Source organism: Hemiscyllium ocellatum, chromosome 3 (genome assembly GCF_020745735.1).
Source record: "Hemiscyllium ocellatum isolate sHemOce1 chromosome 3, sHemOce1.pat.X.cur, whole genome shotgun sequence".
Lineage (NCBI taxonomy): Eukaryota > Metazoa > Chordata > Chondrichthyes > Orectolobiformes > Hemiscylliidae > Hemiscyllium > Hemiscyllium ocellatum.
This window is the reverse complement of record NC_083403.1, coordinates 47001989-47026023: the sequence shown is the minus strand read 5'-3', so window position 1 is coordinate 47026023 and position 24035 is coordinate 47001989. Positions and strand designations below refer to the sequence as shown.

The 24035-nt window shown below is 38.0% G+C and overlaps 1 protein-coding gene across 14 annotated transcripts in view; it reads left to right on the top strand.

Moving 5' to 3' along the window:
- Positions 1-24035, top strand: part of eya4 (EYA transcriptional coactivator and phosphatase 4) — a 545404-nt gene that overhangs the window by 273527 nt on the left and 247842 nt on the right. Inside the window, exon 1 of one of the 14 annotated variants that reach the window (XM_060849773.1) lies at positions 18132-18202. The exons of 12 other annotated variants lie outside the window; for them this stretch is intronic. The gene's annotated coding sequence lies outside the window, so the exon portion shown is untranslated. Of the gene's footprint in view, positions 1-18131; positions 18203-24035 lie in introns of those variants that run through there. One more of the 14 variants, XM_060849769.1, reaches the window with a different exon arrangement.

Below are 24035 nucleotides of genomic sequence, written 5' to 3'. Positions count from 1 at the left end.
CAAAAAACCTATTCCCTTGCACCACGACTATTCATCAGGTATCAGTAGAGTAAACCTTCTATTACTGACTTCCAACGCATTTCTATCGTATTTAAATAAAGAGACTAAAACTATACACAGTGCTCCAGATTTGGTTTCACCAGTGTCATTATTAACTGTAGCAAGGCATCTCTACTTTTATATCCCAGTCTCCTTGTATAAACAACAACATTCAATTTGTCTTTCTAATGAGTTGCTGTAACTGTATGCTAACTTTATGCGATTCATGCACCAGGACACTCAAATCCCTCTGTAACTCAAAGCTCAGCATTCTTTCTCCATGGATAAGTTTAGTTTTCCTACATTATACTCCAACCTCCAATTTTTGCCCATTGTTTGTTCACCAATTGAAGACTTTTAAAGGCCAATAATGGGTGCCTTCTTGCCACTGCTGTGATTTATTCACAATAGGGGAGACTGTCGCCAAGAAAATATCTGACCTAGTCCATCCATGTTGATACAACAGTCACGAAAGCACACCAACACCTCTATTTCCTCAGAAGGCTGAGAAAATTTGGCTTGTCCACAAAGATTTTTACTAATTTTTTTAGATGCACCATAGACAGAACAGAGCTCAATACAGCAACTCCTCTGCACAAGACCACAATAAATTACTAAGAGTTGTGATTGCAGTCCAGTCCATCAGGAAAACCAGCCTTCCATCCATTGACTCCATCTGCACTTCCCACTGCTTCAGGAAAGCAGACAACATATTCAAATATCCCTCCCATCCCAGTTACACTCTCTTCTACCCTCTTCTATTAAGCAGAAGTTACAAAAGTTTGAAAACGTATACCAACAGATGTAATAACTACTTCTTCCCCGCTGTTATCAGATTTATGAAAGGATCTTTCATATATCAGAGTTGATTTTTCTCTACAACTTCTGTAGCTGTAACACTATATTCTGCATTCTGATCTATTACCGTCATGTACTGATCTAAAGTATGATTTGTCTGGTTAATATGCAAAGCAATACTTTTCACTATCTCTGAGTACATGTGAGAATAATAAATCAAATCAAAAGTATGCAACTTTCTAAGTAAAACCTGGTGGTCTGCTGGAAAAGCAAGGTGCAGTTTCCCTGTATTCTGGGCCCTCTGTGCACATTGAAAACAAATCCTTCCCTCTCCCCATACTGTTCCCAACCCCCAGCCTTGCCTGCTCTGGATCCTCAACCCCTTTATTTGCCTGGCTCTGGCAAGAAAGACCCGAGACTTCTGTTTTTAGTCCCTTGTGGTACATGGGCATTGCTGGCTGTCTAGTATTTATTGCCCATCCCTAATTGCCCTTGAGAAGATGATGGTGAGCTGCCTTTGTGAACTGCTGCAGTCCACCTGCTGTAGGTTGACCCACAGTATCCTTAAGGAAGAAATTCCAGAATTTCAATATATTTCCAAGTAAGGATGATGAGTGACTTGGAGAGAAACTTGCTGGTGGCGGTATTCCTGTGTACCTGACAGCATTGCCCTTCTAGTTGGAAGTGATTGCAGATTTAGAAGGCGCTGTCTAAGTTCCTTTGGTGAATTTCTGCAGTGAATCTTGTACGCTTCTACAGAGCATCAGTGGTAGAGGGAGTGGATACCTGTGGATCTAGTGTAAACCAAATAGGCTGCTTGGTCCTGGATGGTGTCAAGCTTGAATGTTGTTGTAGCTGCCCCATCCAAGCAAGTGAGGAGTATTTCACCACCCTCCTAAGTTGTGCCTTGTAGATAGTGGACAGGTTTTGGGGAGTCAAGAGATGACTTACTCACTGCAGTATTCCAAGCTTCTGACCTACTATTGTAGCTACTGTATTTATATGGTGAGCTTCTGGTCAATGGGAACCCCAAACATGTTGATAGTGAGGGATTCAGTGATGGTAACACTATTGAATGTCATGGGGAGATGGTTACAATGTCTTTTATTGGAAATACTCATAGCCTGGCATTTGTGTAGCATAAATGTCATGGCTGCTTATTAGCCCAAACGTAGATATTTCTAGATCTTGTTGCATTTGAACATGGACTGTTTCAGTACCTGAGGAGTCTTGAATGATGTTGAACATTATACAATCATTGACAAACATTCCCACTTCTGACTTTACGATGGAGGTAGAACAATGATGAAGCAATTGAAGATAGTTAGGATTTAGGACACTATCCTGAGGAACTCCTGCAGATATGTCTTGTAGCTGAGATGACTGACCTCCAACAACCACAACCATCTTCCTATGTGCCAGGTATGACTCCAACCAGCAAAGAGTTTGCCCCCTAATGCCCAATGATTCCAGTTTTGCGAGGGCTGCTTGATGCTGCACTCGATTGAGTGCAGCCTTAATGTCAAAAGCAGTCACTCTCACCTCACCTCTGGAATTCAATTCTATTTTTCCATGTTTGAACCAAGACTGTAATGATGGCAGGAGCTGAGTGGCCCTGACAGAACCCAACTTCCTTCCAACTGCAGCTGCATCACAGCTTGCTTGCCCTGGGGACTTACTGTAATCTTTGCAATGGTGAAACTTCCAAGTGACCCAGCAGGGACTAAAGAGCTGTGGAAGCTTGATTGGACAGCAACTCATGGAGCCTTGCTTCTGGTCAATCAACAACCTGGGAACCCTGATGTAAAACTCAGTTCCTGCTGCAGTTATGGACACTCCTGTAATGTTGGTTTTACCACGGCAAAAAAGAGGTTTTTTTTATCATGCATCTGGCTATTATACATGAGCTTAAAGATGGTGATCAAAGGAAAATACTGTGCTACTTACCAACAATTAGGTCACAAAGTTGAGCTCAGCAAACATAACTCTGGTCCAAAGAAAACAAAAATGAGAAAAATGATCATAAATTGTGTTGATTTTTGAAGAATTCTTAAAATGCTAGCACAAAAACCTGGTCAAAATTGCATATGCTAACAGACAGGTGCTTTTTATGACAGTTTTCTAGAATGCCAGTTCCTGTCTCAGTCAATATTTTATATTTTGCATTATGCTTCTAAAACGTTGATGTGTTTCCTGTGAACCTATCTACCTTAGGCTTGTTGTAAGGTTATTAGTTAGTCGTCATTCAAGGAATACATTTCACATTCCGATGTAAATCTTGTGTATTAGAGTGAGAAAGAGGACACATATTCCCTATTGATATTTTAAATTGGGTTTCAGTTCCTAGCAGCACGTGATAGTTGTTATACTTGTATTCGCGAAGAAACCGGATATACACATCAGCCTTTGTGCCCGCTGTACTTCATTTCACTTTTTCAGTCATAGCCTGGAGTGTAGAACTTTTACAGTTGGCTTTGTCTAATGGTTTCTAAGTAGCCCAAATGAAAACATTAAGTTCAAGCACAGTTACCTTTTCTTGTTTTTGGCCCATTCTTTTCAAGTTTTTTTTTTGTCTTGATGATAATGCATTAAATAACTTAGTACCACAAAATAAGTCTCTTTTATCTGATGTAGTCTTATACAGGTGTTCTGTTATGACTTTCTGTTCTGTTCTGAGTACACTATTGTGATAAGCCTTCTCTCTATAATATCATTGACCATGACTTGGAGAATAGACAACGTTGTGATGGAAGGAGAAAACATTTTTTTCTTGCAGAATAATTATATTAAGATTATCAATCCCAGAGTAAATTAATTGAAAAAAATGGAAATTAATTATATTTGGCTTGAGGTGAGTTTCTCTAGTTTGGGTGAAATCTATTACTATGTACAGATTGAATGGCTGTTGAATGTATAACAAGTTGAATACATAACTAATAGGAAGAAAAATGTGGGGCAGAAAGTTCCCATGCTTTGAACAATCTAGGCAATGGCAAAAAATGTTGGGAAATAAATGAGAAAGAATAAGTCCAATTCTTGTGTCGTCACAACTTTCTCATTTTCCCCTGAAGGTTTTAATGGAAAGATAATAACATCGCTGATAAATGGTGACTACTTTGCTTTCATCCATTTGCATCTCATTGACATCTCCAACTTACCTCATGTGTATGCAGCTTGCAATTCTCTTCTCCCTCCCAAGTACTTGACAGTGAGTTTAAAGTCATTGCAGTTACCTACGGCTCACTGGTTACTTCCCTAGGCCTCCATTTTAATGTCCCTTCACCAACAGGTCAATGAATGCCCCATCCTCCTCCGCCCTTCATCCACCAAACTTGGAATGGGCAAACCACCAGCCCCACCAGATTACCATGGCTGACCAAGGACCAACTCTGATTCCACTTCAGCCCTGAAGGACGTCATTTGAAGTTCAGGGACACCTTTGGACTTGCATGCTCCTGCCAGCTCACTTTGCACAGTCAACTCATGTATTTTCACATCGCGTGAATCTTAAGGCTGTTAGCTTCATTTCTTAGCTCTTATTCAATTTGTGTTTATTTGGAGGTTGCCACCCTCTGTGGATTGCATTGATTGGTAACTGCATTAACCTCCTCTGGTGGTGCACCACTTAGAGTAGGGCCCTCCTTTCGACCAGGACTTCTACATGGAAAGAAGGAGGCCAGCTTCCCTTTCGGAAATGTTTCCTAAATATACAGTGTATGAGGTAGTTCCTGGCTTGCAGAATCAGAGGTAATGTGCAGCTGGGCTTTAAAAATAGCATGAACAGTTTGTATGGTCGTGGATGTGGCAGGAATTTCACCTCTCCTGCCCTGTAATTGCAAGAAGAGTGCCAAAGAGACCCATTGCATAATTATTAAGTTGTTGAACAGAAATCAGAATGAGAAAAATTACTATTTGCCATGCTGGGACCTCCACCATGAAATGCCCTGAAAACTACACCGTCCTGAAACTGGAAAAATACAACCCTACATTTTCATTGAAAATGAGAAGCCAGAAATAGAAGGATTTTTATTTAACAGCTGGCTATTATACATGGTGTCCAAAAGGAAGAATTGTGCTACTCACCAAAAATTAGGTCATAATGTTGAGCACAGCAAATATAACTCAGACCCAAAATAATAAGATTCAAAGAATGATTATAAAATGTGTTGAATTTTCAAGAATTCTCAAATGCGAGCATAAGAAGCTGTCAAATTATGCAACAGAAAATATTTTGCAAGCATTGACTATCCCTTTCAGTTATGAAAATATTACATTTTCAATCAAGTCTTGAATTCCCAAGGATTACAGTTATATCCATCAGTTTTGTTATGTTGTACAACAGAGATCGCTAGAGTTCTAGGATGAGCCTTTGGGTAAAGTGACACTGGGCAATGATCTTCATCTGGCCTTGTTGCAAAATTTAAAGCTTTAACATTCTGCTTAATAAGTGCTGTTGTACCAGAACTCAGTGCTGGCTTTCCAGTTTAAATCTGACTATCATATAGCAGCAAAGTGTAGTTCAGTGAAACAGAATTCTGACACTCTGCTGAAGAAGCAGAGTTTGTTCATTTAAATACCCCAGTCTCTCAACGACAGGAGAAGGGGAGGAGAAGGAATAGAGTCAGTGACCACCCAGAACCACTCTCTATCTAATCTCTCTGACAATTCACCAATTCAACTAAATCAGCTTTCCCATTCCCCAGTCACCAACAGTGCCAAACTGCAAACCTATTTTCTAAAAAATTGAATTCAATTGCCCTCATTTATCTCAAATATTTTGGTCTTGCCATTATTTCATCCATATAAGTTGTGTATGAGGGACCACAGAGAGATATTAATCTTGGGTATAGGGTAAAGGAGAAGAATAAACAGGATAAAGTATAATACAGAACTTTATTATTATTGAAAAGAATATTGCCAAAAAGGTTCTTGCTTTATGCTCATCAGATCAAATTTAAATGACAACAATTTATAACCAGGGAGAAAAGGGGTGCTGATTAGTTGGTAAGTCAATTCTGATTGGCTGACGATTTGCAGCTCCTCAAACTGCCAGCTAATTCAAAAATAGCACACTGGTTGAAAATGATCCTTTATTATCAGAGAACGGATCCCCACATATGAATTAATGTCACTTCCAGCAAGTGTAGTGCAGTCATCAGAAAATTCATTATTGTTCAGGATAGACAGTTAGTTTGGGCTTTTCATTTTGCACTCATCAGGACTAGGATGTAAGAAACAGCCCCAAAAAGGAATAAATCTTCGAGTAAAAAGTGAGGTCTGCAGATGCTGGAGATCAGAGCTGAAAATGTGTTGCTGGTTAAAGCACAGCAGGTCAGGCAGCATCCAAGGAACAGGAAATTCGACGTTTCGGGCCAACCAGTTTATACAGCACATGAAGGTTGTGCCAATTGGGAAACAAGCAGGTTGCAATGGGATCTCCTCTGGGCATGGCTCTTGTCAACATGAGAAGTGCATCTTCAATGGAAAGATCTTGAACAAAAGAGGTCATGGAGCCTGCCAATCCATGTTGTTTTCCTATGGAAACTCTGTAACCAATCAGAATCTACCTTGTTGGTATGTAAACTAAGACCACCAGTTAACTATTCCTGCTGCTTCTCCAAGCCCAACCAATCAGCACCTTTCTCTCATGCTGTATTAGTTAGTGACCTTTTATTAAAGTCTGTTTCTTGCATTCTAATCCTGATGAATACAAGACAAAAGCTTTATTCCCTGTCTCGTTGTAGTAATGTTGATGTTCTGTATGACAAGCAGTTATTAATTGGCAGTGTACAGTCTGTACATATACGCTTGCAAAACCCAAAACAAAATATCTGGTGTTACATGTGTTTTCAAATTAGGCAACTTTGATTTGTTCTCTAGAAACAAAAGAATTATGTTCAAGCCTTGGGTCTTTTTTGATCACGTAGAAGATGGGTGAGCTTATAGTTCCCAGATTTTCAATTCCTCAGCCAATAGGAGTTGACTTGCTAACCAGTAGCATCAATTTTTCCTATGACATAGATTGTCACGATTGTTTGAAATTTGGCCTTCTTGCACTTGTTTGGGTGAGTGGAAGATGAAATTGTCCAGCAAAATGTTTCTTTTTTCAGATGAGTTACAATGAAAATGTGCACAACATTTCATCCAGTATTGGATTGTCATAGCCGTTGCCTCTTTGAACTATAAACCAGGCATTCTCTCCAATGTGTGTGTCTGTCCGTGTGTGTGAGACAAAGCGAGAGAGATGGGGAAGGGTGATAAGAAGGTGTGCACTAGAGTGTGTATTATATTATACATAAGCTTCATCTATAAGAAGGGATAAAATCTGTCAATCATAGTTACGAGGTGATGAGCAATATGGTTGATATGGATGGGTGAGAGTCCATGTTTGAGAGGTGAGTTGTAAGCAAATTAAATTTGTCACTGGGTTGAATTTGTAAGATTGAGGAGATTGCTGAAGGTTGATGCAGTGATTTCAGAACACTGCAATGCAAGGGAATGGCTGAGAGTTTTCTAACGAATGAGGCAGTGTGGGGCACAGCTATGGTCAGAAAGTATTTCCGCAGTCTTCTTTCTTCGACTCTGGTTAATTCATTGATTGTATTTTCTCCATTGCACACTTGTTCTTGGGGCAATGGTCTTGGCATTGTTGCACTCGTCAACTTACAAAAAATCTTTGCAGCAAATCCTGCAAATAAAATTCGTCTCTTACCTTAGCTAGTTAATAATATTCATTTTTTTTATTCTGAAAGTGAGAAAGCCTTTTACATGTCAAATATAATTAAGATTTAAATTTTACAGCAACTTTTCATTTTCTTTAGTTAATTGTCATTTTCAGGGAAAGTTCTGGCCCATCCAACATCTCTCACACAATCATTCAATCTTCAGTTCATTAATTATACAGCATCCACTTCAGGGCCGGGCTGTCATGCTGAAGGATGTCAGAAATGCTCACTGCTCCCAAGACTTTGTGATGTTCAAGCAGCCACTGCCATTTTTAACCCCAGTTTAACTGCACCTCAGACACTGCAAGCCTTCACACTGTGAGCCGGCACTGTTGGAACACAACCATTGTGACAAAAAGGGAAGTTGGCACCCATTTCTCTAACAGGGACCTTGTGGATGGATCAATTGAGAGACTGGCAGTGCTGTTTCCTCCAGAGCTCCAAACACAGCAGCTCGGATGAAGACAGTTAAAAATCGCACAACACCAGGTTATAGTCCAACAGGTTTAATTGGAAGTAAACTAGCTAGTGTGCTTCCAATTAAACCTGTTGGACTATAACCTGGTGTTGTGTGATTTTTTAACTGTGTACACCCCAGTCCAACACCGGCATCTCTAAATCATAGCTTGGATGAAAGTAGTGACCTGAGTCAGTACATTGTATCGAGAAATACCCAGCAATGCTGAAAGCACTCTGCAAGGTTAGGTGCAACCATTTATCCTTTGCCACCTTGCGCTCAAAAAAATCACCATTCACTCTAACTCTGCCACTGTCTCTTGCTCATGGACTGCAACTCTCACTATCACATGCAACATTCCCACTCACTGGCTGTCAAACACCTTGTCTTCCCAAATCACCAATCTCCCCTTCCCTCCCTGCCCTCATTCACTCTTCGGGAGCAGCTCATCATCTCTCCTGTCCCTGTGTCACCACAAACATCTCTCCCATCCATTTCCATCATACCCAATCCCTCCCTTGGCCTCAGTACAGGAACAGTTAACTCACAGCTGGGCGGAGATGGACAAGACCAGAGGCGAGGTATTAGGTTCCTGACCACGTATGAGGAAACGATGCCGGAATTAGCCAGGGAAGGGGGAGACTGCTGACAGAGGGGCACCAAAGACCTTATGTCCAGCCACTGTGTGAGCTTCATTGTGCTCTTCTGCACTGCTCTCTCATTAAAGCCACTCAGCTGTCATAGGGTACACCAGCAAGCCTTTGACCTGCAACTTCGACCAGCTCAGAGACTTTCACCACAGTGGGTTCTGTTCCTAGACTAGCCTCAAGGTTACAATTTGGTGAGCACGTCAGTGACATGGTCTCCGTTGCTGGCTGAGGAGGAAATACCTTAAGCCTCTGACTTGACCATCAGTAACTTTACAATGCACAGCAGGTTTGTTAGAAGCACTCTATAAACTAGGTTGAAGGATACAGGGGTCCACCAACATTAGCAGTAAAATGTTGGCTCTAGCATGCATGCACTTGCCTTCCTCCATGCATAGGTTGGGGACTGCCCTGGAGACCCTCAGGTCCAGCACATTCAGTTTTTGCTGTATCTGTGCACTTGGCTGCATTCCATTGGTGTAGTCATTGGTTCTCAGCATCAGTGGCTAGAAGAGAAGGGGAAGAGGGGCCTCAATCTCACTCCAAGTGCCCGTTGCTCTTGGGGGGGGGGCAGGTTGGTGCCAGTCGGTACCCAGACAGAAGAAGAACCAGACACAGGTTCTCCCGCAGCTTCCTCTTAGCGCAGTCCAGAGGGACCAGGTTTCTTTCACCTCCTCATGTCCTTGCATAAGGGGGAAGCCAGCCGTGTTGGAGACCTTCAACCCTAGACACTCCTTGGCTTGGAGGAGGGCTCTAAATTAGTCAACACCTGGATGTGTTTGTGGACTGCACATTGGATGGTGCTACACAGCTCCTCATTTTCTCTTTGAAATGACCCACTGGCACAAACATTGTGATTTTGGCAGGCACTGAGAGGGCATGGCCACCCATTCCTTCTGCACAAGATCTGTCCAACAGATGATACAGTTCAGTGATGATGACCTCGATATCCTTCATCTGTGTCTGCTTTTTATTTCCAACAGCAGTCAATAATGACAAAGAGGCCAGTAGATTTGAGACATTGTAATTCTCCTCCATCTGCTGAGGGTGGTGCAGGAGCCATTGGAGTCTCCTGCAGTTTTTCTCATGGTGACCATGTGCCAGTCGATGTCTCTTCTGACACTGTCATCTGATTTGTAACAATGCCACAATGTATTCTCCAAGTGCTGGTTCTGCCTCAGGTGAGTGATCAGATAACCTGTTGGAAATGTCAGAAATAAAACAGTATATCAGTAACAAAACTCCAAATGCCTCACATCAATAATAATGAAACATATTATGGCCTTGTGCATTGTGTCATGAAGGCTTCATCCTCGTAAGGATGCCAATGTCATACTTAAATAAGGATCTCTTAATCTGCAGATGGATATTGCAGAACCAAAGTGCAAATGCTACATTGGTTGATTTAAATGCAGGTTCTCTCCAAAATATTGCCTTCAAGGATCAGAAATGAAAAGTGTTGCAGAAATGGCAAAGCTAAGTGAGACATTTAAGCATGTGTTTGAGTAGTTTTACATATCTGGCAATGACAAATGGCCAATTGATGCAAGTCTTGTAGTACTCGTGGTTGCATGAGGCCATAACTCATAGCTTTCATACATAATGTTGCCAAAAGAATGGCCTTTAAATCGAATCCAATTTCATGGCATGACAGAGTCAGTGAATGTATGACTAACACTAGTTGCCTTAGCAGATCCTTACAGACAAATAATTTTACTTCACCCTCAAAGTGAAATACAGTAACTTACTCCACCCAAGCTGCATCTGGTGGCAACCATTTTCCTGTCCTGTTGCCAGTTGAATCTGGTGCAAAGATGACAAGGTTTCAGCATTTTCTTCATGAATGACTTGCAGCCTCAACCTGAGATGAAAGATGTACAACCTCACATCCCCAGCCTTTGTATTCCCCTGCATCTCCAATGACATTCCAACCTCTTCTTATTTCTGTTCACTCCCTTAATCTTACAGCCATGTTCCCCATTTACTTCCTGAGGTCATGACTTTGCAAATGGCCATATTCTTGTTGGTCATTTACTCTCCTCATTTTGAGGCTAGGGTAATTATAAACTGTGCAACACCTCCACCTCAGCTTTCCACCCTCTCCTAAGGAGAAAGTGATCCCACTCTTCCACGGAGAATTTCCTCCTTTCACCATAATCACTCCATCAATGATACAGGCTGATGAAACCTAATCACAGTCTTGAGTACCCACTTTTCCCTGTACTGCACTGACTGCCCTTAATGAGTTCCCCCGCCATTAATACCCCACTCTCACCAGGACTGACCGTGGTGCACAGATTCACCCCTACCTCAGACCGACCTAGGAGGATGGCCCCACTAAGCACAGCACAGCCTGAACAGATGTCTCTCTAGCCCTACATGTAATGCCTCGAATGCTTGTTCTAGACCTGCATGTCTGACTGTGGCCCAATCCCTGGATTTCAAAGCTAGCAATTCTTAGAAACTACTCCGACCATGTGCCTGACCTTACCTTGGCTAGACCCCTGGACTGAATGTGGTGGCCCCCTTCATTGCACCAAGACTGGTTCACTTTGACTTTCAGACATAGCTGTTTGCTTGAAGTATACACAGCGTAAGCTGCTGGCACATGCTGTAGGTGTGGCATTGGTGTGTCCCCTCTCCCTGACTCTGAACAGTGGCAGTCTGCCAGTTAGTGGGGCCAGGTTATAACTCTGACTTTCATGTTGGGTAATGGCACCATCTAGTTTTTTCAGGAAGGAGCAGAAAAAGGGGACCTGTGTCAAAATGAGGTGAGATTAGCTATTAATAAAATTTAGATGTATATAAATAAGGTTGTTGGTGCTTATTTGTTTAAAACTTAAAGGGAAAATCAGAAATTCCCTCTTTCAATGTCGGAAGTCTGATTATTTTCATTCTCAAGTATTTTCCCAACCTTATTGCCATTGTACACTTTGCTCAAGATCTTGGAACATTCCACCCAATGTGTAAATGTTCTGGGTGTTGAATTACAAATAATTATTTCTACTACCCACCTTTGATGAGTAAAGTAAGTGATCTGGACCTAAGATAACAAATGGGGATCAAATGGTTCTTTGAAAACAATGGAAATCTAGAATTTTCAACACAATAAGTTGAAGTGTGATATATAATTTCTTACTTTCTAGCATTGGACTTCAATAAAGAACAAGATAATACTCACTGGCATTTAAAAACTGTGCTGCTAGAACAGGTCTGTAATTTCACTAGATAACACAAAATGCTGTGGAAACTAGAAATCTGAAAAAAAAATCCACAAAAAATGCTGAGAAAATTTAGCAGGTCAGCCAGCATCTGTTCCAGAAAAGAGTCACATTGGACTCAAAACAATAATTCTCTTTTTTCTCTCCATGAATGCTTCCAAACCTCCTGATTTTTTCTAGCACCTTCTGTTCTTATCTAATTTCTTCATTTGATTTTGCTGGGAATTTTTTTTTAAATCACTGAGATTGTAAATTATATCAAATAGAAATATTTAAAATGACAGGCATTAAATATTATTGATATTGTCCAGTTTTCTAGATTATGATTATTTTCATCTTTTGATTTACTTGTAAATATTGAAGAATTTATGCAAGTAACATATTGTGTATACATATTGAAGAATTTGTTTTACAAAGTCGTTATGCAAATAAGCTTGAAGTAACTCATGAATGATTTGTAAAAGCAGTTAAAACATATCAAAATGTGTGAAGACAGCAGATTATTATAAAGTTCTGTAAAGTATAAAACCTCCAGAGACCTACAGATATGAACAAATCACTATAACATACTTATACTATTTGGAAAAGTACGAAGAAAATATCATTACTACAAAGTGTAGCATTTCAAAGTTTGTTGATTATAATTAACTGCATTGTTTCCAAAAGTATCTTGAAGTTGAAAATAAATAAAATACTGGATGAAGCACTTCCACATAAACATTTAATGAGCTTACGTGTAGGCTGCAGTTCCTGCAACAGATTAATGAGGTACAATATTGAAACTTTAAACAATTAGCATTCTAACATACCTACAAACTAACTTGCTGTCTTCTACAGTATCTAAGGTAAGAGAAATTGGATTTCTCACCCCCCATTTTGTTATTGCATCTGTTCTGGATTACTGTTTTATCTTATTGTTTTATCAAGTAGAAAAACTGAGAACATACTACTTGTGTTACCGACTGTCGCTGAAGAAGTACCTTTCAATTTCTGATTCATATGATTTAATTTCCTGATAAAATTTCAAACAGCATCTCTTTGTAATATTTTAATATTTGTATATTTCCAAATAATAAACCTAATTTCATAGAAACAACCAATGTTTGCAGTATAGCTTTTCTCTCCCGGATAAGAGTGTGTTTGCTACTGGTCTTTTGGTGGTGTATTTATTTCCAGACAAAATTAAAAATGTTTCTTCTACAAATATTAACTGCAAAGAAGGCTTGGCAGACACACGGGTATATATTGTTTGCCTGCCATTTTGTTAAGGTTATAGTTCAGTGCCTAAAACTAAGGCAGAGAAAGCAAATTTAAAAAAGGTTATGGAGATTTTCTATTTAATTTCATGCAGCATTGCATACACAATTTCTATGTGGCAATGTGATATACTTTCAATTGTGTCACCATTTCTCATACAAAGAATTAAACATAAATTTTTAGCAGGCCCACCAGAATAATTTTAGTAATGCGTTCACCACCATTTTGTTGCCCCAAAACCAAGTGAGCCATTTCCACGATGGTGATTCCATTTACTTTACAAATATACGATTCTTAGAACAATGGTGTTACCTTGTTAGCTAACTTACTAGCAAGACTTGTTAGCTGCATGTGTGTGGAGTGATATTGCAATTTCACTAATGTTAAAATGAGCAAGACATTTCTGTTATCATTCACAAATATTTCCCACATCAGAATTAACCACATGGCTCATTTGCATTTTTATGATACACCAGTGACTGGTAAATGTAAACTAATTTGTGGAAGTTTGCCAAAGTTGATGGCCACTTCCTCTCCATATTCTGACTTAGTTTTGAAAGGCAAATTTCAGGCATAAGAACTGAGTTGGACCAAGTATGTGAATATTCTGTGGTTAAATGTGATTTGTTTGTCATTTAATTAACTTTAAAACCACTTAATTGTTTTCCATCAAAGCCTATGAAAGGGTTTTCTCTCTCTAGAGTCTTTTGAACCTGTTATATTTGAATAAGATGAAATTAGTGATATATATTTGAGAGCCCATAAGGATTAACTTTTGACCTCAATAAATAAAATATTTCATTAAATTTTAATTTTAATCACTGAAAAATGGCAGCTCCACATTGAACTCTGAATTTATTAAAGAAAAAGTACCTTTCAGAGATCAGTAAGTTTGAACCCCTTTACCCCACAGGTAACATCAAAATTATAGAACCAACATTTAGAAATTCAGCATTTAGAAATTAGGGGCTCGTTTCATGAAGAGCAGGATGTTCAATGTGTTTGATGTTAGCATAGAGACATATACTATATTGAGCACAAATCCTCAATGTACGAGAACAGTGGTTTTAATTAAATACATACTTTTGAAAATTAGGTCCTTTCAATTTATAGTAAATGTTTTCGCTTCTCTTGTTCATGACATTTTGGTTTTAAATAATTTCTCAAGCATTGCATTTCATATCACTTTGCTGAGATGAGACACCTATTTGTCTATGGTTCAATAAGAGCCTTGCACATGTTTTTATTACTTAAACCACCTTCACTCAATTGTCTAAAAGTCTCTCCCATTCAAGAAGATCCTGCAAGGGTTTAAACTTTCTCCCGATTATGACTTTTAGTTATTACAAACCAAATTGGCTGACCTTCCTCATCGGTTTCTTGGCAGAATGTGTAATAATGCACTTTCCCCAGTCTGGGCTGGGAACCTTTGCAAATCCCTATGCCACCATCAGCATTATTTAAAAGATGGCACTCACGTTGACATCTGGGAGCCAATTCATCATTTAATTAAATTATCCTGTAATGAAATCTTCTGTAATGAGATTAATCTAAATTATTTATCAGGCGCTGACACAGGCGCAAGACATGGTTAATAATGAATGAGGGCTGTGTCTGTTCTGCTTTCAAACCCGGGACTTATTTCAGTCACTAATTTCTTTTAATATTGCATCAATCTTTACCCTTTCCAGAATGTATTGCGGGATGGCCTGATTTTTTTTGGGGGTGGGTCAGGGTGGCGAGGGTGGGGAAGGAGGTGATGTGGAGGGAGTTGGAGAGTTGGAATGATCAAATGTAGTCTTTGCTACATTTCCCTATACAGTAGGACATGAGTCAGGCTGTGGGTCATATTTCTCCCTGTCAGGAAGGTGGTTTGCTTGTTTGCAGAAGGGCTCCAGGGAGAATGTGTTACAGTGCCTGCAAGTAGGTAACCATGGTAACAATCATTTTTTAAAATGCATATTTAAGGAACAACACTAATGTTAATGATCTGTCCACGGTACTTATATTGATTATTAATAACTGATGTAGCGTATAACTGAAAAAGGTTCCTGATATCATTGAGGTCCCAAGATTTGCAAACCTCCTGTATTAAGGCTGCAATGTTTACAAGGAAATGTGTTGTCTTTATTCATGAAAGCGATATTATGTAAAGCTTGAATCACATGGGATGAAATATTTTTTGGAGCAAATGCAGAAAAATAACATCCTAAAAGTGAATGGAAGTGTTCAAACTCATGATGTAGTGCCTATGGCGCCATCTCCAGGGCTGGTCAGGTTACATGCATATTGTCCTGGTGAAGGGAAATAGTGTATGCTCTTGATGGATTTTTAAAAATTATTTTTGTATTCCATTTCTCAAAGCTATTCCTTCAATTTAGACTGTTAAGTCTCTTGAAGTTGCAATGATTTTTAAGATGTTAAAATATGTAGTATGGAAGGTGTATCAGTAATAGTTGAATTATTTCAGTTCTTGCAATTTTACATTGGCAGGCTTTTATCTTTCAGCGCCTTTACAATGAATGATACTTAACAGATAAATACACAGCTACTTTAAATTCACTGTCATTTTTAATGCACCAGTGTTCACCATGAGATCAGTCGATGTTGAAAAAAATTAAACAATGGATGAATTAGCTTTTTAACTTGGAATTACTTTCACTTACTCATTGTGTTGCACCAAAAATCCTGAAAGCATTAGCTTTGATACATGTTTTTAAACCACACTGACTCATGAAGCCCAATGAAATGTATAATAAATATTACTAAAGCATTAATAACTAACTCGTGCCTCTCTTGAGAGATTCAAACTATTTTTAAAAGTGTAACTCATTACATCATCAGAACAAAAGTAACAAAATAAAGTTCAATTTCTATCTGACAAAAAAGATGTTGCTTAAATTAAGTATGGTACCACTAGAAATGAAAGTAGACATTTGGCTATACGCAAGGAAATTCCATGAATTTCTTTGATTTGCCTGTATTCCATTAGTTTTCTGGCAGTATCTTTGAGTACTTGGCGAAGGATGATGTTTACCTGTGTGCTGTTGAAGAAATATGACAAGGGCTGCAGCTAATAGCATTCTAATTTTTTTTAGTAGTCTAGGTATTTCCTGAAGGGATCGGCGCTTTCAGACAAAAATGCTTCTTTCTGCAGACAGGGTGACTGCTGAAATGTATTTCCACAACACAGTTTGCAGACTTATCCAGCAGTCCTGGCTGCAGCATTACTTGTATGCTGCCTTTTCCAACCCTGGTACTTTGCTGTATAACTAATTGAATTGCATATGCTGTATCTGAACTTCGTCCTTTGTTCTCAGGTGATGTACCAGTCTTTCTTTTGATATTGTAAGCAGTATTTTAGCACAGTCTTCACCCAACTGATATGCCACAAATTACTTTGGCTGTATCTATGATTGCACCCAAATACGGTACAATGTTCTCATTCCTGTAGAAGTATGTTTAAAGTAGACTGTGACTCAGTCAGATATTCTGTTCACTTTATTGTCAGTGCAAACAGTTTAAAAGCTCTGAGTGCAGCATACATTATCTAGTTCTTAATTTTATGCAGGTGCCTAGACTTAATTTTCTTATAACTGAAAGATTCCAAAGGTGCCCCTTTGAACAAATATTTAATATAAAATAATATAAAATAAGTTAAAGTGTTTAAAATTGACAATGCAAGGCATTTTCGTGCATCTCCACATCATGCAGTGCAATTTTTTTAAACCATGGAACATTTAAGAGAATTTTCAGCCTCCTAAGATCCTTTCTAATAATAAAGTGCTTGAGTTGTCAAAGTGACGGCACAGATGTTCTAATCTGTACTGACACAGCTTCCTAACGCAGCACATCAATCATGTGTTATTAGCTTTAATAGAGCTTGGACATTTTCCGTCACTTAAACATTGCAGTGGTGACAAAAGTGAACCAGAAATGTGCTGCAGGTGTAACCTTCACTCAAACCCCATTTGTGACAGGCGTTGCTTTGGTCTCCACCATGGAGGAAGGTTGCCATCTTCAGTCTCTTCTCTCCTTTGTTTAAGTTAGTGGCACAGTGATTTTTGTGTGAGGTTAATTAAATGGTGATATTTGTAATGGTTTAGTTGTATGGAAGATTTGTTACAGAAGACTATTAAAAAGAATATTCCATTTGCTTATTTAGTGCAAATTGGTGGGTTTCAGACTTTTTTTCCAGATTAAACTTTCAATTTCAATTTGTTTCAACAATTTAAGCTTTTCAATCACTGGCATTATTTTTGAGTTGACTCTTAAAGGGATATTGTTCTTTTATGATCAACAGGTTTTATTTTAAATTGAATATCTAAAATATTAACCAGAAATTGAATTTCTTGCAACAAAATTCTAAATTCAGATAAAATTCAATTTAGATCTTGAAAAATCATTACATCTCTCACTGTAGTTCGTGAAATAAATAGCCAAACAAATGAATTCCTAGACATTTATTGAATTTATAAATACGTGGTCAATTTTAAGAATTATAAAATAATTCATTAATCCATTAAGAAAGAAAGTAAAAGAAATTCTTAACCAATAGGAAAGTTTGAATTTTCTACCGTTTGTCCAACTTTTAAGGAGTTACGTGAAAATAACATTACATTCTTCAAAAAAAACCCCAAAGTCCCTTCTGTGAGTGAAACTTCACATGCTAAAGAGCAGATGCGTCAGCAAGTGACAGCAGGCTAGCAGAGGTTGGGGATGTGGCTACGCCGATGAGCCCTGGGATAAATGCAGCACATTATATATCTAGTGAAAGACAGGAGCTGTTGACGAGGTGACCTCTGAATGTAAGTCAGCTTGCTATAAACAGAAGAGTGTGGAAAGCTATTGGTCAGTCTGAAACTTGTTTACTATTCCGACTATCCTCATGGTAAACTTAAATCAACAGCGCTGAACCTTGGAACATGATTACAGCTTTAAAGGGGGAAAAAATCAGCAGTATAAATAAAAAAAACAATGTTGAGAAAATAGCCAATTCGCTAAATTCCTAATCTGTGGCATATTCCTAATACTTAACTGGCGACCCGGCCGACTAAGGTAAAGAAAAAAAAGAAACAAAATTTGATATCTTCCTTGTAGAGGTGAAAACAAAATGAAAATTGTGGAGTTTTAACCGAAGAGCTGTAATTTTTTCCTGGTAAGACTTTACCTTTTTTTTTCACTTCGTTTCCAGTAAAACAATGAGACCGTTGTTCCACATATCTGCCCAATGTCGAGATAATTGAACAGCTTACCTGAGAATTGTTTCCTCCATTCCATGACGGACTGCATGCTGCAATGGATGGAACTCTGGAGTCCTTGTAGCGTTGGCTCAGGGAGAAACATTAATTGTTTATAACTTATGCAGTTCATTTCTGGGAATGTAAAAAGTAGTCGTGGAGCTTGCTGGTGCTCCTCAGTGTATGCATCCATGCGGTTTGTTACTGAAAGGCAAGCTCGTGTTATAGAGATAAGTTACAGTATTTGTAAGGCAAGAGTGTCCTGTTACTTCAGAATTACAGAACTTATTTCTCAGTTCATTGTGTCAAGTGAAAAAAAAACTCATTCTACATTCAAACTCCATGAACTGTGTTTTTCAATGAGCCTTCTGGTTGCAGTTTCTTTTTGTTTTGTACTAGAAGGTGCTTGTTTACAGCAAAATTTGATCAGAATTGCTAGGTTTTCATTTTATTCTTGCAGGCAAATGTTCTGCTCATCTAGCTGGCATTGAAGTTTAGAATTCCTTTTACTCAGTGCACACCAGTAAGAAAGATATCTGAAATATTTATGTCATCTTATCTGTAATGATGTCTCATAACAATTTGTGAGAAGGAAGTCAAGATCGACGGAGGGAGGATTAAATTACAAATCCATTCAAAATCATTTTAGATATAAGAGTAGACAGAGAACTGAAACCCAAATACTAAAATATTTCAGAAAAATAAAATTCAATTTCTTCATAAAGAGTATAGTTATGCTTGGTTTAAAACTATGTTTAAAACATTTTTTTGTTCATAGCATACAAAAATAATTTGCCATAATTTGCAAAACAAGCAACCTCCTCCATCTTTAATTTGCTTCCAGAAATTTATCCTAATCATCTGGTTGTCAGAAACACTACTCCGGGTTGGAATGATACTGTTCTCTATATGGCACATATATGTGTTGAAAATCGAGTTTCAATTTAAAGAACAACTGTTGGTGCTTGCAATCTGAGGCCATGTCATGAGTTGGCAAAATGTTTGCTGACTTCTTGAAAGTCTGCTTCATTCACGGGACACAGCCACTGAGAGGTTACCACAGGAGTGTCTCATTATCAGGCTTGTGGAGGAAACAGAATACCACAGACTGCGCACTTCTGTGTCTGAAATCAGTTTTTCTCCTTTAGGGCTTTGGATTGTTTTGAGAACCTGACTTCTACTTTCATTGTAATAACAGGTATGGCAGTGTGCAAAGGAGGGAAGGTTTTCCTGTCTCATTTAAGTCGCTAGACTCATGTCACAAAACTACAGAGCTCCTGTATGGAATGAACTGATGTTTGGTGTTTAAAGCGAGCAGCTTGTATGTGGGTTGCCCAGTTGCTTTTCTTCCGTCGATGTTCTTAACTGTAATTTAAAGCTTAGCCGTAGTAAAAAAAAGTTTGGCATTGTATGTTAAGAATATTGGACAGATTATTTTACCTCAGTAATTAACCTAAATGCCCACAGAAGTGCATGTTGTGGGGAATGTGAACAACGTTTGATACTTAGTTGAGAGTAAACTTTAATGATATGAATTTTTTTTTGTGTGGACTACTGTACATACACTTTGACTCTTTGTCTGTCAGTAAATATATTTAGTTCAGTTTGTACCTATCAAATCTGCATAACTTAAATGTGTCTTTGTGTTTCAAATAAATTGTGACTGCTATTTTAGTTTGAAACTCCGTAATAAATATGTTACAGGTATAGTTTTGCTGGAAAAGTTTGTTCGTTTTTTGTGTAAATCTCATAAAACTGCTAAAGTTACTGAGAAAAAATATGTTTTCTTTACCTCTATCAAGTAACTTTATGGACAGCTAAACTCTGCTCCTGTTATTAAAGGAATGGTTATAAAATAGGTGTTCATTATGGTTTTGAAACTGATGGGAAAATAATTTTAGAATCTGTAATTTAGCAACTGCTAAACTTTGTAAAAACACTTTTAAACCAAACTGATTTTTATAAAATGTGCATTTTCAATTTCTGGTGATACTTTATACTGTAACTCTGTTCTCATATAACCATTTTAATATTGGTTATCTTTATTCTAGAGAAAATTCAACATTCTAAACCTATCATAATGTTATTATTTAATTGTATGATTACTTGATATCTATATGGACATCTAAATGACAAAACGCTAGAAATATATTAATTCAAATATTTCCTGAGAAATACTACATGCTTTTGGGCTGCATTGTATTTTGCTGGATTATAATTATCATATTCAGTTGTTCAATGATAATCACCAAAGATTTTGGAAACAGACATTATCATGAGTATTTTGTATTTTACGTATCAGTCATCATATGATTTTATTTATTGTCATCTAATTTGTTGCATGCGACTCTGGAATACTGTATTTGGGATGGAAAAAAATTGCGGAGTCCTGCATCTCATGCTGTGTTCCAACCGGTGTGCACTTTTGTTTTAAGTTGTGTTACATCTTTGAGTTCTCTTTTTACCTTGAATCCTAATACTACTTTGAATTCAGTTAAAACAATTTGATGTGAAATACCTTCAGTGTATTCTTTTAAATCTGCATATCTGGAAAATTAGAGTACAGCTGCACCATAGAAAGCATTTAATTCAAAAGCTCTTATGTAGGTTTATTCTATTGAAATAATTGAAGGTCATACCAGACAAGGTAAACAAAGCCGAAGGAATTACAGACAACTTTGAAAATGTTGCTGAAAAGTTCAATTGGTTCATAATTACACAGAAACTAATTAATTATGGTTCCCCACTGCGGCAGATTGCAAGTACCTTTGCTGTATGTGACAACATCTTTTCAGATACAGCTGGCTCTTTGATTTAGTTTGCTTTAGTTTCTAAAATAAATAATAATATAAATTTTCTATATTTTTGCACTGACACAACACTCGGGCATGCAGGCTTCAGTTCTCAATTGAAATATGTTGAATTGATGTGTATTGCTAATTCATATTATCAGGTGATTTACTTAGTAATAAGGAGATAAAATAGTTTATTTCGTTGTTACAGTGTAAGACTTCTATAATTAATGGTTTATATTCTGGTTAAAACGCTTGAATAAAATTTCAAAAAAACATAAAGAACAAAATAATTTCCATCTGAAATTATTTTAGAAGGTTTCTAAACGTTCTGAACGTAGGACAAGACTTTTTATGTTTATTTGAAATAATACTGGTGACAGTATTATATTAGTAACTGTAAATTGTTAATAAAACAAACTTCCTAATTGAAATTAAAATGGCAACAAAATTTAAAAGCATTTCCAGTAGCTCATTTGTTGGCATCAAGATAGTGTTCATGTGTAACAGTAACTGTGATAGACCAACCAACCAGTCGTCTGTCAAACCTAATGATAGTTTTGTGACAGTTGTTCAAAGATTAAAACAAACCACAGAAAACATGTAGTAAATTTTAAATTGCATTGTAAATGAAGATGATAAAAATGAGCAGGTAATTCAGTTGTTCCACAACATGCCGTTTACATTTTATTCTTGAATCACAGAGGCAGCGCTTTTAAAAAAAAATCAACGCTAAAACGTTTGTTATTTTTTAAGATGTTCTGCATTTTTTTTCTATGTCAGCCCTTGCCTTTATCCAATTTCCATGTAACACGTTTCAACCATTTTTAAAATTCCTCACAGATATTTATAAATAGTTAGAAAAGATGATAAATGTATGAATTGCTGCATTAATAATGCATGAAATACTCCGAGACGCTAAATAAACCCCAAGGCTTCCAGGTTGAGCTATTAAACAGGACAAAGGAGTTGAATCTCTGGGGAATTTCCTAGGTTCAGTACTGTAGTTTTATTCTAGGACGGTTTAATTAAAAGATAATTTCACCGAAATAGTTGGCACATTTAACTTTCCATGAAGAGGTGGAAAGAAGGAATTGTACTATGTTGTAGCCTAATTTCTAAGAAATGTCTCAGAATCAGGTTTATTTGCCAGATCAAGATGTATCTTCTTACTTGCAGGATCCTTCATGCCTAATACCAAAATCTGTATAAAATAACTTCTTATATTGTTATATTTTGCGCTGTTTAGGCTGTTCTGTTCATTTTGATGTGGTTGACTTAGTACCGACAACAACATCAGTAGTGTTATAAAACATCCCAAGGCATTTCACCAGAATATGATGAACACAAAAGTATGGTACTGAATCACATACTGAGGTGTTCATTTAGATGACCAAAAACTTGATCAAGGAAGTGCATTTTAAGAAGTCACTTCAGAAAGATTGAGAGTGAGAGGAGTAAGGAGGGAATTCCAAAGGTTGGGATGGAGATGACTCAATGCACAATGACCAGTGATGGATCTGTTATTTTTGAGAATAAACCAGAATTAGATGAGCACAAAATATTTCTGCGAGTTAAGGGACTGGATTAAATTGCAGAGATGGACAGGAGTAAAGCCATGGAGTGGTTTGAAAAAAAAACACAAGAATTTTAAAGTCAAGATGTTGCTTGATAGGGTGTCACAAGAAGTCAGCAAGCATAAGGGTGATAACTCACGGAAAGTCTTAAGACATGGACAGTAGGTGTTTGGCTAACAAACACAGCATCAATGATTATATGGCACTCTGATATTTATTTTGCGATGTAATTATTTTTGTTTTAATGAGCTCCGCTATAAGTTTGAAGCTAGGGCTGTTGTGGTGCAGTCGTAGCATCACTATCTCTAAACCAGGACACCTGAGTTCAAATCCCACCTGCTCTAGCGTTATAAAATAGCATCTCGAAACAGGCTGATTAGGAAAATATTTATGAGCTTTAACCTTACCTGCATTTCTAATGTTTTATATTGAAGTATAAGTTATGTTTTCCCATTTTTAAACTAAGAGGTTTCAAGGCAGGTATCTGGTATGGCTCACAGTGACTTTTCTCACGCTGTCTTCTATTCCTCATTCTTTAATTATGCAGTCAGCCTCTTTGGCGATGGATGGTTGAGAGTAGAACCCTCCTCCACCTGGCAGATCACCAGGCACTAAACCTAATCAGCATGGACACATGTAGCAGTCAGGGCCAGTTACATCTCTGGGATCAGGCAGAATCCACAGCACAGCAGTATCAGTCATCTTCTGCGTTCTGTGAGGGTAGGTGCCACCATCTCCTCACTGCTGCTTCACACTCTAACTCTGCAGCTACACGCATGCCTGTTACAAAGTCATAGAGATGTACAGCATGGAAACAGACCCTTCAGTCCAACCCAAAATGCCAACCAGATATCCCAACCGAATCTAGTCCCACCTGGCAGCAACCGGCCTATATCCCTCCAAATCTTTCCTATTCGTATACCCATCCAAATGTCTTTTAAATGTTGGAATTGTACCAGCCTCCACCACTCCCTGTGCAGCTCAACCTCACTATTGCAGCATCTCCACATTCCTACAAATCTATGCAATCCACACAAGCTAGCAGTCTCCCAGTAAATGCAAAGTGAGTGAGCTCAAAGAAATGAGACTTACTACCATAAGATACATCCAGAGTAGATGTATGAGATGGTTATGTATCCCTGTGCTCAGTGATCTCAGAGAAGCACACAAATCAAAGGTATCTCTGAGTTCCGAAGTGAAGTGCGAAAAGGCTGGAGTGGATTCTGATTTGGGCTTGAGTCAGCCATGATAATTTGGTGAGACTGGTGGTTTCCCAGCACTG